Source organism: Pristiophorus japonicus, chromosome 15 (genome assembly GCF_044704955.1).
Source record: "Pristiophorus japonicus isolate sPriJap1 chromosome 15, sPriJap1.hap1, whole genome shotgun sequence".
In the NCBI taxonomy this organism is placed as follows: domain Eukaryota; kingdom Metazoa; phylum Chordata; class Chondrichthyes; family Pristiophoridae; genus Pristiophorus; species Pristiophorus japonicus.
The window spans coordinates 165,589,526-165,603,533 of record NC_091991.1 but is presented as its reverse complement, the minus strand read 5'-3'; the positions used below and the strand labels follow the sequence as shown (position 1 = coordinate 165,603,533).

At 45.0% G+C, this 14,008-nt stretch overlaps 1 long non-coding RNA gene across 1 annotated transcript in view; it reads left to right on the top strand.

The window, feature by feature from the left end:
• The first annotated feature begins 286 nt into the window (after positions 1 to 286).
• LOC139281215 (uncharacterized) overlaps positions 287 to 14,008 on the top strand; it is a 39,953-nt gene continuing 26,231 nt past the window's right edge. Inside the window, exons 1-2 of the long non-coding RNA XR_011596848.1 lie at positions 287 to 356; positions 11,155 to 11,293. This is a non-coding gene — a long non-coding RNA (uncharacterized lncRNA). The remainder of the gene's footprint in view (positions 357 to 11,154; positions 11,294 to 14,008) is intronic.

Genomic DNA, 14,008 nt, shown 5'->3' with positions numbered 1-14,008 from the left:
TATACATATACAAAGTTCCCGTCTCGAATATCAGGACATCTCCAATGATTCGGTTAGATGTAGCTCGGTTACCTGGTCCAGCCGACGTTTGAGTGACGTTCGTGGGGGAAAAACAATCCGTTTTTGTAAGGAACGGATTATAATGTAAGGAAATTAGAGCGAGCTTGGCAGTGGAGTGACTGGCATCTTCCAGAACAGGCTTTGGCGAAGTGACGTGTTTCATTTCGACATTCAGAGCTAGTTTAATAATCCCCAAAATGTATCCTCGCCACTGATTCCTGAGTGCCAGATTTGGACAGTTAAACTGCAGCAGGAATTCTTCAAGTTGAATATTTCGAAGAAATGTTTACTCTGGAGTGAGTTGGTCTATTTTGGTTTTGCACTTGAATTTGCGCTGCTTTCTTCCCGCGCCCGCCCCACCTCCATCCAGCGCAGGAACAACAAGACGCACAGGTAGTAAAAATAGTAAGTGTGGCAGCAGCGTTTCTGGTCACCTTCAGTGATCACCTGGGGGATTGTGCCAGGCCGCTCTTAGGAACCAGTCAGTTCCTGCTTAAACTCGGCTCCCACAGCCCCATGCTCTCTCACAGCTGCAGCCGCCGTTTAAAGTGACATGTTTGCAATACAAATTAAACAGCCCCCCTTCACCAAGCAGTTCGAAACTCTGTGTGATTCTAATGCGCCATCGCGGCTGATTTCAACGCCAGAGCTTTTTTTAAAAGATCATATTCATTCACCAGCAAAAACAAAACCTTTTTAGGTTCAGTCCCACAGGGTTTGGCTGCAGGGAAGTTATTCCCACCTGATAATATTCCAGGAAACTATAAACAGAATCTGCTGTTTTTAGTTTTTACAAAGAAGAGCCCCATCGAGACTGACATGTTCCCAACACATACAGCAAGGGGAGAGAGAGCGCCCGTTTTAAAGATTGGGAAATCTGGATAGGAGAGTGCGAATTTGAAATAAATGGCATCGATACATAACCATTCCCTATTAACACCGCCGCCCCTCCCCCCTAAAAATCTCTGGTTTATTCGGGCTGCACCGAATTATAAAATGATAGCAATTCACAGCACAGAAGGAGGCCATTCGGCCCATGGTGTCTGTTCCCGCCGAAAAAAGAGCTATCCAGCCTAATCCCACTTTCCAGCTCTCGGTCCGTAGCCCTGCCGGTTACAGCACTCCGAGTGCACATCCAAGTACTGTTTAAATACCAAGACGGTTTCTGCATCTACCATCCTTTCAGGCAATGAGTGTCAGACCCCACCACCCTCTAGGTGAAGAAAGTTCTCCTCAACTATATAGAACTGCAAATGTTAATGCAAATAATGTGAGTTCAAGGAACAGAGCTTGACAAATGAGTCTGTGAGCAATACAGTAAATTAGCTAAAATAATAACTAGTAATAACTAGTTCTGACCCACGGTCACCGACCTGAAACGTTAACTCTGTTTCTCTCCTGATGCTGTGTGTGGGGAGTGGGGAGGGGGGGGGGGGGGTGGAGAAGGCGGTGTGGGGGCGTCTACATTAGATCTTTTTTTGTTGCAAATCGATCAGGGACGATGAGAAATATGCAATATATTGCACATCAGAACGGACAATCTTCAGCGATGAAATGGAAGCACAGACTGCGCACAGGTTGAGTTATTCAGTTAACTGTTAACTGGTTTGAATGATTCATTTAACCGACTGCTCAATGTCAGGGAAAACAGACCGGTTCCAGCACTTCCCATGCGGGGAAAATGGAGCGCGAAATGAACCAGTGTGTCAATAAATGGGACCCACTGGATCGAGACAGGTACAAGAATAAAACAATTACCCTCAGAAATCTTCAAGTCATTAGCGCACCAACGTGCAACTTATATGTTGTCTTATCGCCTCTCTCAGCAGCTTCTCCAAGCCCATGGGAATACTGGACAAATATTCTGCAAAAACGCCCCGGGATTTTAAGTACAACAACAACTTGTATTTATATAGCGCCTTTACCGTAGTAAAACGCCCCAGGAGTGCTGTAAGACAAAAAAACGGACATCGAGCCACATAAGAAGAAATGAGGGCAGATGACCAAAAGCTTGATCAAAGAGGTGGGGTTTAAGGAGCATCTTAAAGGAGGAGAGAGAGGTGGAGAGGTTTAGGCAGGGAGTTCCAGAGCTTGGGGCCCAGGCAACAGAAGGCACGGCCACTAATGTTGGAACGATTGTAATCAGGGATGCTCAGGAGGGCAGAGTTAGAGGAGCGCAGACATCTGGGGGGGGGGGGGGGGGGGGCGGAGGGGAGGGGGTTGTGAGTCTGGTGGGGATTACAGAGAAAGGGAGGGGCGAGGCTGTGGAGGTATTTGAAAATAAGGATGAAGATTTTATAATCATTGCTTAACCTGGAGCCAATGTAGGTCAGCTAGCACAGTGATAGGTGATCGGGACTTGGGCGAGTTAGGACATGGGCAACCGAGTTCAGGATAACCTCAAGTTTATCTAGGGTAGAATGTGGGAGGTTGACACCTCTCTCAGAAGCTTCTCCAAGTCTTTGGGAATGCTGGACAAAAATTTACAATGCATATTACAATTCTGTATTTTTTTAAACTCCTCCCCTGATTTTAAGTACAGTAAATAAGAAATAATGCAGATGCTATTTTCATCTCGATTCAGCAACAGATGATAGATTATATAAGGTGTTGAATCCGTTCTTGACCGATCTTTGGGGTCTTTCTCCTATTTTAAGTAGCCATGAAACATCCATTGGAGAAATCTGTCGATAAAAGGCCCCAGAGTCTTTGATGACCTTGGGCCAGTACTGCAGGCCGCACAAAGGCCGCTCAGCAGTCTAGTGACCATTGGTCAGAGCCCCAGGGCTTGGTTCTGGCTCAAGGTGGGAGGTCACCACTGGAGAGAGGGTTCTCTCAAGGCGAGACGGTGATTGGCTGGGAAGGATGGGTTACTGAAGGGGCACGAGAGTTCAATCTTGGCAGCCGTAGATGAGAAATTGGAATATTGCCCTTCAACCCGCCTGGATTTCCAACCCCAGCAATATTACTGGTCAACGTGGAGACAACGCAGCCCAGAATGTCCCGTCCACTAACGTGGCAAGTAAGTATTTCCAGCATAAAGCACAATGGGATAGCAGTCTAAATAAGTGCATACACTGTTGCTTGCTGCCCAGTTGTACATCATTTCACCCCAATCATTTGACTTCCAGAAGTGAGTCTCACTGCCATAGCCCGCGATCGGATGCTCATTTTTCTATGTGGGCTAGTGCGGGCCCAGCTCACTTGGCTTGTCTTGACTTTGAATGAATGAAACTGATCTTAAAACGCCAAATGCGATTGGAGAGTTGGGGCGGGGAGAGACGCCGCAGCTTCGAGAAGAGGCAATCTTTATCTGAAGAGGCGATCTCAGAAATCTGCGTCCATGTGTTGCTGGCTTCACTGAACCCGCTCTGCCTCTGATCACCTGAGTAAGTACACACACACACACAGACACACACGGGTCACAGGAGTGAGCAACAGTTAAAAGATAATGGAGTTCTCGACCTTCTCGCAGCTAAAGTGATTGAAAGTCCAAGTTAAATCGCCAATGTGACACTGTCGGTGTGAACACAGCTTTACCCGCCCCCCCCCCCCCCCCCCCACACACACACACTTCCCAACCTCTTTTGCCAACAACTTTCAGTGGAGTGAGGCTAATGCTAATCGCAGTAGCCCCCGCTCCAACCCAAATGAGTTTTCTAAAGCACATACGATGCATGCTAAAAGGTTAGGTTTTTTTTTACATGCACATTTCAATAAATACTGCATTCTGCTGCAAAACAGGACGAGTGGAAATGATTTAATTGCATTTATGCAAATGAGCAAAGCAGTCAATAAAAGGAGAGGAGAGAAAAAAGATCCATTCAGCATTTTTTATGCAAGGGCAGTAATGTATAAACAAAATGGTTGTGTAGAACAGGCTGGGGGAGGTGATTGAAGGGGTCCCCTGAGGGATGTGAATGTCATAGGATCTTGCAATATCACTTACGTGAAATTTAATATGAGCCAATACTTCAGCATCCAAATGGGATTTAGCTTATGAAAGCGGGGTCTGTGTACAATACCAGCCAACCCTGTTATGTGCGTGGATGGTTTGATTGCAGTTCGGCGGTAGCTGGAAAGAGGTTTGTATGCACTGAGGGTTATTTAGAATCAGCCAGACCAAATTAATCCATAGTGCATAGAAAGCCATTTGCAGTTAACAGCAAAAAGAAATCGCGTTGTAATCATACCACATCAGCAAAATTGATTTTCTCTAAAGTTCTCACACCGATTATTAGAAAATTACATTGCAGAACTATGAAAAGTCACACTACACAACTTAACACAGTCTTCTTTAAAAGTCTGCTTGAAGAAAATCTGACACAGAGCAGCTCTATCATTAGACTAAGGTAATTGCCAAACTCCCTGTTAAATAAGAGGAAATGGGCGAGGATAACAGGAACTTTGCAACATTTTTTTAAAGAAAGGAAAAGGCAAAACTACCAAGGAAAATGGGAAGAGAAGCAAATGCACTGGAAAGAGTAAAGGACAACGTTTTGAGTGACTTGTTAAGTAACGCCTCGATTTTAAAATTCTCATCCTTGTTTTCAAATCTCTCCAAGGTCTCACCCCTCCCTATCTTTGTAATCTTCTATAGCCCACAACCCTCTGTGCTCCTCTAATTCTGCCCTCTTGAGCATCCCTAATTATAATCACTCAACCATTGATGGCCTGCCTTCAGCTGCCAAGGCCCTAGGCTCTGGAATTCCCTCCCTCCGCCTCTCTTTCCTCCTTTTAAGACACTCCTTAAAACCTACCTCTTTGACCAAGTTTTTGGTCATCTGCCCTAATTTCCCCTTACGTGGCTCGGTGTCAAATTTTGTTTTATAATGCCCTGTGAAGCTCCTTGGGATGTTTCACCACGTTAAAGGCGCTATATAAATACAAGTTGTTGTTGTTGTTGTTAAAACTTTCCAAAAAAGACAATAAGGAATTAGACTAAAACAATCACACAGCTCAATCTTGCCAGTGTTTTTTTTTGCTTTTTCTAAATCTGATTGACAATGAGAAAACTGCTGTTTATTTAATGTTGTGGGTATTGGTATTTCATGCTGTATATACACTTATTCCTGATTGTAATCACTGTTTCTAAACAGTCATTATATCCCTTTATTTTTTTGAAATCCTTATTTTTTTCCTCCTTGGGTTGGTTTTATTGACACACCCCTACACACTGTGCCTGCTCTGACTATCTCCAACACTGGAATCACCACTAACTATATAACCACATACATAAAGAAGCGTACAGGGCACAAGAGGCTGAATGCCCTGACACCATGCATCACGTATGTGCCAGAGCTTCAGGAGTATTGCAGCCAGTGCAGTTGAGCCATGTCGAACAAAGGTTTATGTCAGAGTTGACCCAAAGACATGTAATTACACAAATAAATATAATGGGGAGGGATGTCATGACATTGATGCAACGTTACAATGTACAGACGTTTCTGGGCCATTGTTTCAGTTTCTGGTCTTAGACTAAAGCTGACACAGCACTAATCCACTGTGAGACCACCACCTTGTGGAGGCCTCATTCCTGCCAACACAAAAACCGGTAGGTCTACATTCAAAGTTTGCAATCATAGTGACTGACACAAAGAAGAAAAAGCCTCATAACAGTAATATAAGATTCAGTTTAAATGTGAGTGACCTCATAAGCTGTAAGATAGCAAATGGTTCATGTGACATAAAGAAGGATCTTGTTTATATAGCACCTTTCACAACCTCAGGACATCTGAAAATGCTTTACACGCAATGAAATACTCTTGAAGTGTTGTCACTGTTGTAATGTAGCCAATTTGCACACCGTGATGTCCCACTAACAGCAATCAGACAAATGACCAGATTACCTACTGTTGGTAGTGTTGGTTGAGGGATAAATATTGGTCAGGACACAGGGATAATGTCCCTGCTCCTCTTTGAATAATGCCGAGGGAGATATAGTTTAAAAAATTCATTGTCAGGATGTGGGTATCCTTAATTGCCCAGAGAAGGTCTAATTCTTGAACTGCTTCAGTCCAGCAGTTTGATAAAACTGAGTGTCACTTCAGAGGGCGGTTGTTGGTGTGGGACTGGTGAAACATTTAGGCCAGAGTGGGTAAAGACATTAGTGAAGCAGTTGGGTTTTTATAATAATTCATCAGCATTGTGGTAATTTCTACTTTTTATTTCCAGATTTTTATTTCCAGATTTTTAAAACTGAATTCAAATTCTGAAACTGCCAGAGTAGGGTTTGAGCTGCAGATTATAAATCCAGGTTTACTGGATTGATAGCCCAGTAATATAATCACTACACTGCAATGTCCCTATATTCCATGGATCCCATTGAGTGAGAGGGGGCCTTGGTTTGACATTTCATCTGAAAGACAGCACCTCCGATAGTGCAACACTCCCTCGTTACTGAACTGGAGTGTCAGCCTAAGTTATGTGGTTAAGTCTCTGGAGTGAGAGTTGAATCCATGACCTTCTGACTCAGAGGCAAGAGTGCTCCCACTGAGCCAAGGCTGACACCCGATAAGATGCATTATTGTATAATCAATGAATAGGAAATAGGTTGGAGTTTTGGAATTCTGTGATGTCAAGCCAATTGTCATATAAAAATTGCATGGTAATATATACAGCAATTGATACCTTTGAATGATTCAGATGATGTCATGCAGTTTGAGAGGAAAACTTGAGCGGTTTGTCAATGTTGTTGGAAAACCGATTCGATTACAGACTCTAAATTAATTGATTATTTATTACTCAGGATGGATATTTTTCTATATGTGTAGCATAAAATATACTGGTTTGCCAGCAGTACTAACTGCAGCCAGGGTCCTTTATATCGAAGCTGTGTAAGGTAAATAATCTGTGGGTGTGCTTTGTGTTGGTAGGTATCATTTTAAAGTGTGTCTTTAATGTGGGTGGATAAAGATGCCTCTCTCTTACTTTTCTTTCTCTTAGTCAACAATTATGGGAAAAAGAACTAGAAGCTCAGTTGTTAAACATTCTTTGATTTCTTGTTGCTGGCTTTAGTCACCTTTTGATCTTCTTTGCTGAAGGTGCTGATTCATGCTGGAGTGAGGTCCTATGGGCTACAGACAGCCGACACCATCTCACCCGTGCCCAGCCTTTACGTTTGAGCCCAGATTGTAATGTTCGGCAGAATATTTAACTGTGGGCCGCATCAGCCATGGCTCAGTGGGTAGCACTCTGAGTCAGAAGATTGTGGGTTCAAGTCCCACTCCAGAGACTGAGCATAAAAGTCAAGGCCGACATACCAGTGCAGTACTGATGGAGTCATCATCATCATCATCATAGGCAGTCCCTCAGAGTCGAGGATGACTTGCTTCCACTCTGAAAGTGAGTTTGCAGGTGACCGTGGAGTCCAATGCGGGACCGACAGTCTCTGTCACAGGTGGGGCAGACAGTGGTTGGAGGAAAGGGTGGTCGGTGAGCCTGGGTTGACGCACGCTCCTTCCTCTGTCTGCGCTTGTTTTCTGCTTGTTCTCGGCGATGGGACTCGAGGTGCTCAGCGCCCTCATGGATGCTCTTCCTCCACTTTGGCCAGGGACTTCCAGGTACCGGTGGAGATGTTGCACTTTGTCAAGGAGTCTTTGAGGGTGTCCTTGAAGCGTTTTCTCTGCCCATCTGGGGCTCGCTTGCCATGTCGAAGCTCCACGTAGAGCACTTGCTTTGGAAGTCTCGTGTTGGGCATGCAGACAATGTGGCCCGCCCAACGGAGCTGATCGAGCATGGTCAGTGCTTTGATGCTAGGGATGTTGGCCTGAGCGAGAACACTGGCGTTAGTGCATCTGTCCTGCCAATGGATTTGCAGGATCTTGCGGAGGCAACGCTGGTGGTACTTCTCCAACGCTTTGAGGTGTCTGCTGTATATAGTCCACATCTCTGAACCATATAGAAGAGTGGGTATCACTACTGCCCTGTAGACCATGAGCTTGGTGCCGGGTTTGAGGTCCTGGTCTGCACTATCGGAGGTGCCGTCTTTCAGATGAGATGTTAAACTAAGGCCTCGTTTGCTCGCTCAGGTGGACATAAAAGATTCCATGGAACTATTTCAAAGAAGAGCAGGGGAGTTCCCCCAGTGTCCTATCAAATATTTATCCCTTAGCCAACACCTAGCAACAGATTATCTGGTCATTATTACATTGCTGTTTGTGAGATTTTGCTGTGCGCAAATTGGCTGCCGCGTTTCCCACATTACAACAGTGACTACACTCCAAAAGTGCTTCATTAGTTGTAAAGCACTTTGGGATTCCCTGGGGTTGTGAAAGGTGCTATATTAATGCAAGTCTTTTATGGGCCAAACTCTGATCCTGACCTCAGCTGACATCCATAGGCTTGTATCTTCTAGGAAAGATCAATGGAAAACAATCAGGGGAGCAGGAACTCCGGCTAACTTTTCCACTCCCTAAGTCTAGAGGCACTGTGGTCAATTGTAGCATTCCCATGACCACTCTGTCTAAGATGGGCTGACTGCACAGCTCAGCCCAGCCCAGCAATGAAACCTGGGGGTAGTTGATCGTGACTTCAGTGCAATCGTGTAAAATGGGCGATAGCGAGTCAGCAGCTCATTTTACATTGCTCCCCATTTTTATTTCCATTGACTTCGTTGGAGACAAAAAATGAGGAAGGATGTAAAGCGGGCGACTGACCCACTATGGCCCAGTTTTACACTGTCGCACAGAATTAAGAACTATCCCCATGGGGTGTGATAATCTGATGATTTTTGAGGTTTTCTTTCCGCAAGGCAAACTAGCAGATGGCAGTCTTGCAGTATGACATTCACAGAAGAGTATTAAAGGTGTTTGTGACATATTTACTGCAGCTTTACAGAGAAATAATCTACAGTTGATTACAAGGAAATTCCATGCCTGCATTTTATTACAAGCAGCTTTCACTGTGTTATGTGCACTAATGGGGAAATGGCACTGCAGTCCGTCGGTTAATTTCCAGTTTCCTGGCCATCAAGGCAAAGCAGTCAGCGGGAATCGTGACCAGAACACATTCTTTAAAAATTACACTCTTTAAAAATTATAGCCTCTGAATTGTCCATATAATAATAAAATCTATTACTGGTAATCTTTCCATCTATGCCCCCTAACCCAGAACATTAACACATCTCTCGCATGAGACATTAAACCGAGGCCCCATCTGCTCTGTCAGGTGGACGTAAAAGATCCCATGGCACTATTTCGAAGAAGAGCAGGGGAATTATCCCCGGTGTCCTGGCCAATATTTATCCCTCAGACAAAAAAAAAGACCTGCTTTTATATTACACCTTTCATGACCACCGAACGTCTCAAAGCGCTTTACAGCCAATGAAGTACATAATAACATAAGAAATAGCAGGAGTAGGTCATACGGCCCCTGGAGCCTGCTCCGCCATTTAATACGATAATGGCTGATCCGACGATCCAATCATGGACTCAGGTCCATTTCCCTGTACTTTTGGAGTGTAGTCACTGTTGGGATGTGGGAAACGTGGCAGCCAATTTGCACACAGCAAGCTCCCACAAACCGCAATGTGATAATGACCAGATCATCTGTTTTTTGTTATGTTGATTGAGGGATAAATATTGGCCAGGACACCGGGGATAATTCCCCTGCTCTTCTTCAAAATAGTGCCAATGGATCTTTTACATTTTAACGTCCACCTGAGAGAGCAGACGGAGCCTCGGTTTAATGTCTCATCTGAAAGACAGCACCTCTAACACCCCCTCAGAACTGCACTGGAATGTCAGCCTAGATTTATGTGCTCAAGTCCCTGGAATAGGATTTGAACCCACAACCTTCTGACTCAGAGGTACGTGTGCTACCCACTGAATCACAGCTGATGCAATATAACAAAAGCAGTGTAATCTGGTCATTATCACATTACTGTTTGTGGGTGCTTGCTGTGTGCATTTGGCTGCTGCATTTCCCACATTACAACAGTGACTACACTCCAAAAAGTACTTCATTGGCTGTAAGGCACTTTGAGATGTGTGTTGGTCATGAAAGGCGCTGTAGAAATGCAAGTCTTTCTTTAAGGAAAAAATTAGATCTGAATCACATTACCTGCGGAAAGGGGTAATCTTCCATCCCCTATTTTGGAAGGTTCAATAGTTAGCGGCGGAGGTTTTCAGACAAGGACCTTCTGTTAACTGCCACGGGGTCCCACACTGTCTTAACAATGCAATCATTAAAAAAAAATACATCCTATTGCTATTTAAATACAGCAGGATCTCTTTAAAAAATATTAATTTAGGTAAATTGGCTATGGAGAAATTCTGCCAGAAATATTCCTCCTCCTAGAAACAAAGGGCAATAAAAATGTGGAAATATGAAAAATGATTGCTGTCTCGCACTCCTCTAGATTTTCATAGAACATTAACAGATGTGTTATAAAACTGTATCCTGTTACCGACACTCTTGAAGTTCAATAAACACCAAGATTGTAACACAATTCGTTATCTCTGAGAGGTTATGAATTCCAAGCATTTTACATTGGCCATGGATATGTTTACATGTTCAGGGCCGACCACTTCATCATATTCCACTGCAAGCAGTAACGCCCAAGATAAGAAGAGGAAAAGCAAACAACAAATCAAGTGGAGAGTGAGAGCGAGGTGGTGGGGGTGGGGTGAGTCGGGGGGGGGGGGGGTGCAGACTCATCTTTCATTGTTGGGAGTGCTGAGACTAACACACAATGAATAGCTTTTCCACTTCACTTCTGTTTAAAGTGCTGTGAGTGGAATTCTCCCAAGATGTTTTGACTCACAGCCTCGAGTCCTCTTCAGCTTTTTGCTGAGTTTGCAGAGAGTTGAAGACTCCAAGGCAGCGAGTCAAAACATCCTGAAGGAATTCTCACACACAGCACTTAAGACAGGAATAAGGTGGAAACCCAATTCATAATGTTTATATTTGCATTTTTACGTCTCTTTTTGTTTTCCTCAACGTCTGTCACGTGTCTTTCTTCAGTCTGGGATGGTGGTGGAGCCAATAATTCCACTCAGATTCGTTTCTTTGCTCGTACAAAAGGACGTGTAATTTGTTGGTGGGGCAGGGAAGGGGCAAGAAGCAGACACTGATGCTCTCTCTCCCCTGCAGGGTGAAACGGTTCATCTTAACGTATTGAAAATGAAGAAAACTCCCTGCAAGCATGCTGGATGGAATCAAACATCAGGCAGTACTTGGAACAAACCCAATAGTGGCAGAATCATAAAGAATTTGTCTTGAGCTTATCGAGGTGAGATATGGTAGTGCTAGTGAATGGAACATTTTGCAACCTTTTAGGCCCAGTGTTATCAAATACATACAGGACAGGTATTGTGTGGGTTATATATAGGATAAAGCTCCTTCTACACCAATCTCTCTTCAAACCAACCTCAGAACAGCACCATTATGACATTTGTATTTCCCATACCAGCCATCTTGTGGCCTATTGAAACAAGATGGCTGATTTCGATGTCTCATTGCCAAACAGTGTATAATTTTGTACTGGATTGAGATTGCCCAAAGCCACTTCACTTAAGACATTTATACAATCAATTATACAGCTCAAATAGTTTTATATAGGTGTTAGCTGTAGCTCTGTGAGTAGCACTCTCGCCTCTGAGTGAGCTGGTAGTGGGTTCATAGTCCACCACCATCGAAAGGCCACGTTAGTGAATTGAAGAGGATTTACTGTGATTGAAAGGTTGCATTTTAGAGGGAGCAGCGTGCAGCGGCCCGGCCCGGAAATCGGCGTGGTCCCGGCCTGCAAGACCATCAGCAGGATGGGACCATCAGAGGGAGCAGTGTGCGGCGGCATACCACTGCAGGAGGGCGATGGCTGCGAAGTCCAGTCGCTGATTGCAGTGTGGGCAGGCATAGCAGGAGGGGCAAAGGAGCGGCAAGAATTTGTAGAAGGAAGTGACCGGGGCCCAGGAGAGGCGTGAGTCTAGGGCCCAGAAGAGGCGAGGGCCCAGGGGCAGCACAGGCCGGCCCACACTGCGATATGTGCGCGCACTAGGCCCGCGCAGCAGAGCTGGTCTGCAGTCGTCTTGGTTAATCCTTGCCACTGGACCAAGACCTAGCCCTGTCAAGCCCGTGTGGTGGCTGATGTGCAACGGTCACCACACGTTAAAAAAATCCACGCACCTGCATCTTCCACCCTTCAAGATGTAGTTCGGGACCTGGAATATTAGGTCCTTCATTGAAACACCTGTGAACTCATCCCTTTTTGGCGTGGAAGCAAGTCATCCTCGCTTCGAGGGACTGCCTAAGATGATGAGCATAGTCCCACTCCAGGGACTTGAGCACATCAGCTAGGCTGACACTTCAGTGCAGTGCTGAGGGAGTGCTGCTGTGCTGGATGGTGCTGTCTTTCAGAAGAGATGTTAAAAGAATGCCCCAGCTACCATCTTGGGTTAATGTACAAGATCCCATGGCACTATTTGATGGAGATGGGGAGTTACTTCCCAGTGTCCTGGTCAATATTCATCCCTCAACCAACATCACTAAAACAGATTATCTGATTACACTGTAATTTGTGGGAGCTTGCTGTGCCGTGATTCCTGCATTACAACAGTGACCGCACTTCAAAAGTACTTAATTGACTGTAAAGCGCTTTGGGACGCCCTGAGATAGTGAAAGGCGCTATAGAAATGCAAGTCTTTCTTTATAGTGCATGAATGAAGTGGCCTTAAAAACTAGCATGTCACTCACACCCGGTGTGTTATTTTTACCTGTGGCTCCAGTTTCCTCTGACACTTAAAGCAGCTCCACACTAATGCGGGCACACCTGTGTATGCACAGTGACACTGGAGCTCTCAATGGGTGCAGTTTGTTTCATCCAGGCACAGAAGTTGCAACGCAGCTAATAGCACCAGCATACTGTTCAGACGGCGCTCCGACATGCATCAATAGGTTGACAAGAGTTCATTTATAATGTGTCAGGATAAAGAGCTTTTTCTTATTTTCTTCCTCCTCTGCTGAAGATTTGCACCCCATTGCTGGATCATGGTTTGATGGGCAGCGATCACCCACCAGTACCTTGACCAAGAGGCCATTACTCTAGTACGGGTTATTGGCAGTGAGTGTCGGACGTCTGTTTGGGACTGCGGAGTTTATCACAGCCAAGCCTAATCCTGACTTTCGCTCAGGGTTGATGTACAATCACTTTTAGCAGGGGTTGCTGGATTATGATCAGCAATGGGAAGCCTAACAGTTTTTTCACTTCCCGCACTGCTACCCGATCAGATCAAATAACAACGCAGAACGGGGATTGGACCAGGGCCTTCTGGTCTACTTGGCTCACATCCAATGACCGGGAGATTCTTCAGTTGAAGTAATGCTGGTGGAGCGAAAACACTCCTGAGGAATTTAGCAAAGTGGGAATGTAGGAACAGGAGCAGGCCATTCAGCCCCTCGACCCTGCTCCGCCATTCAATTAGTTTGTGGCTGATCTGTATCTTAACTCCATTTACCTGCTTTGCTTACATAAGAACAAAAGAACATAAGAAATAGGAGCAGGAGTAGGCCATTCGGCCCCTCAAGCCTGCTCCGCCATTCAATAAGTTCATGGCTGATCTTCGACCTCAAATCCACCCTCCCGCACTATCCCCACACCCATTTTGTTAGGTAAGGTTTGCAAAGGATATAGGGCTAGAACTTCCACTTTTTTTGCCTGCTTAACGCCCATTTTACCGCTGAAATGACGTATAACACCCATATATCGCCCATTTTGGCACAAAATGGAAACTGGCGGGCATTTTTCGGAAACTTATTGCCGAGCGTTACTTTCCCCATGTGCGTAACGGCGAAAAAAAATATTCCCGCCTGCCCAGTTTTTGGGGGCGGAATCAGCAGGATGGGCGACTTCAACGCCCATAATATCGCACAGCGTTGCTTTCCGCACGGAATTAATGCCAAGATTCATTATTAACGCCCAGCGACTGTTTTTTGTCGTAAAGAGCAAATT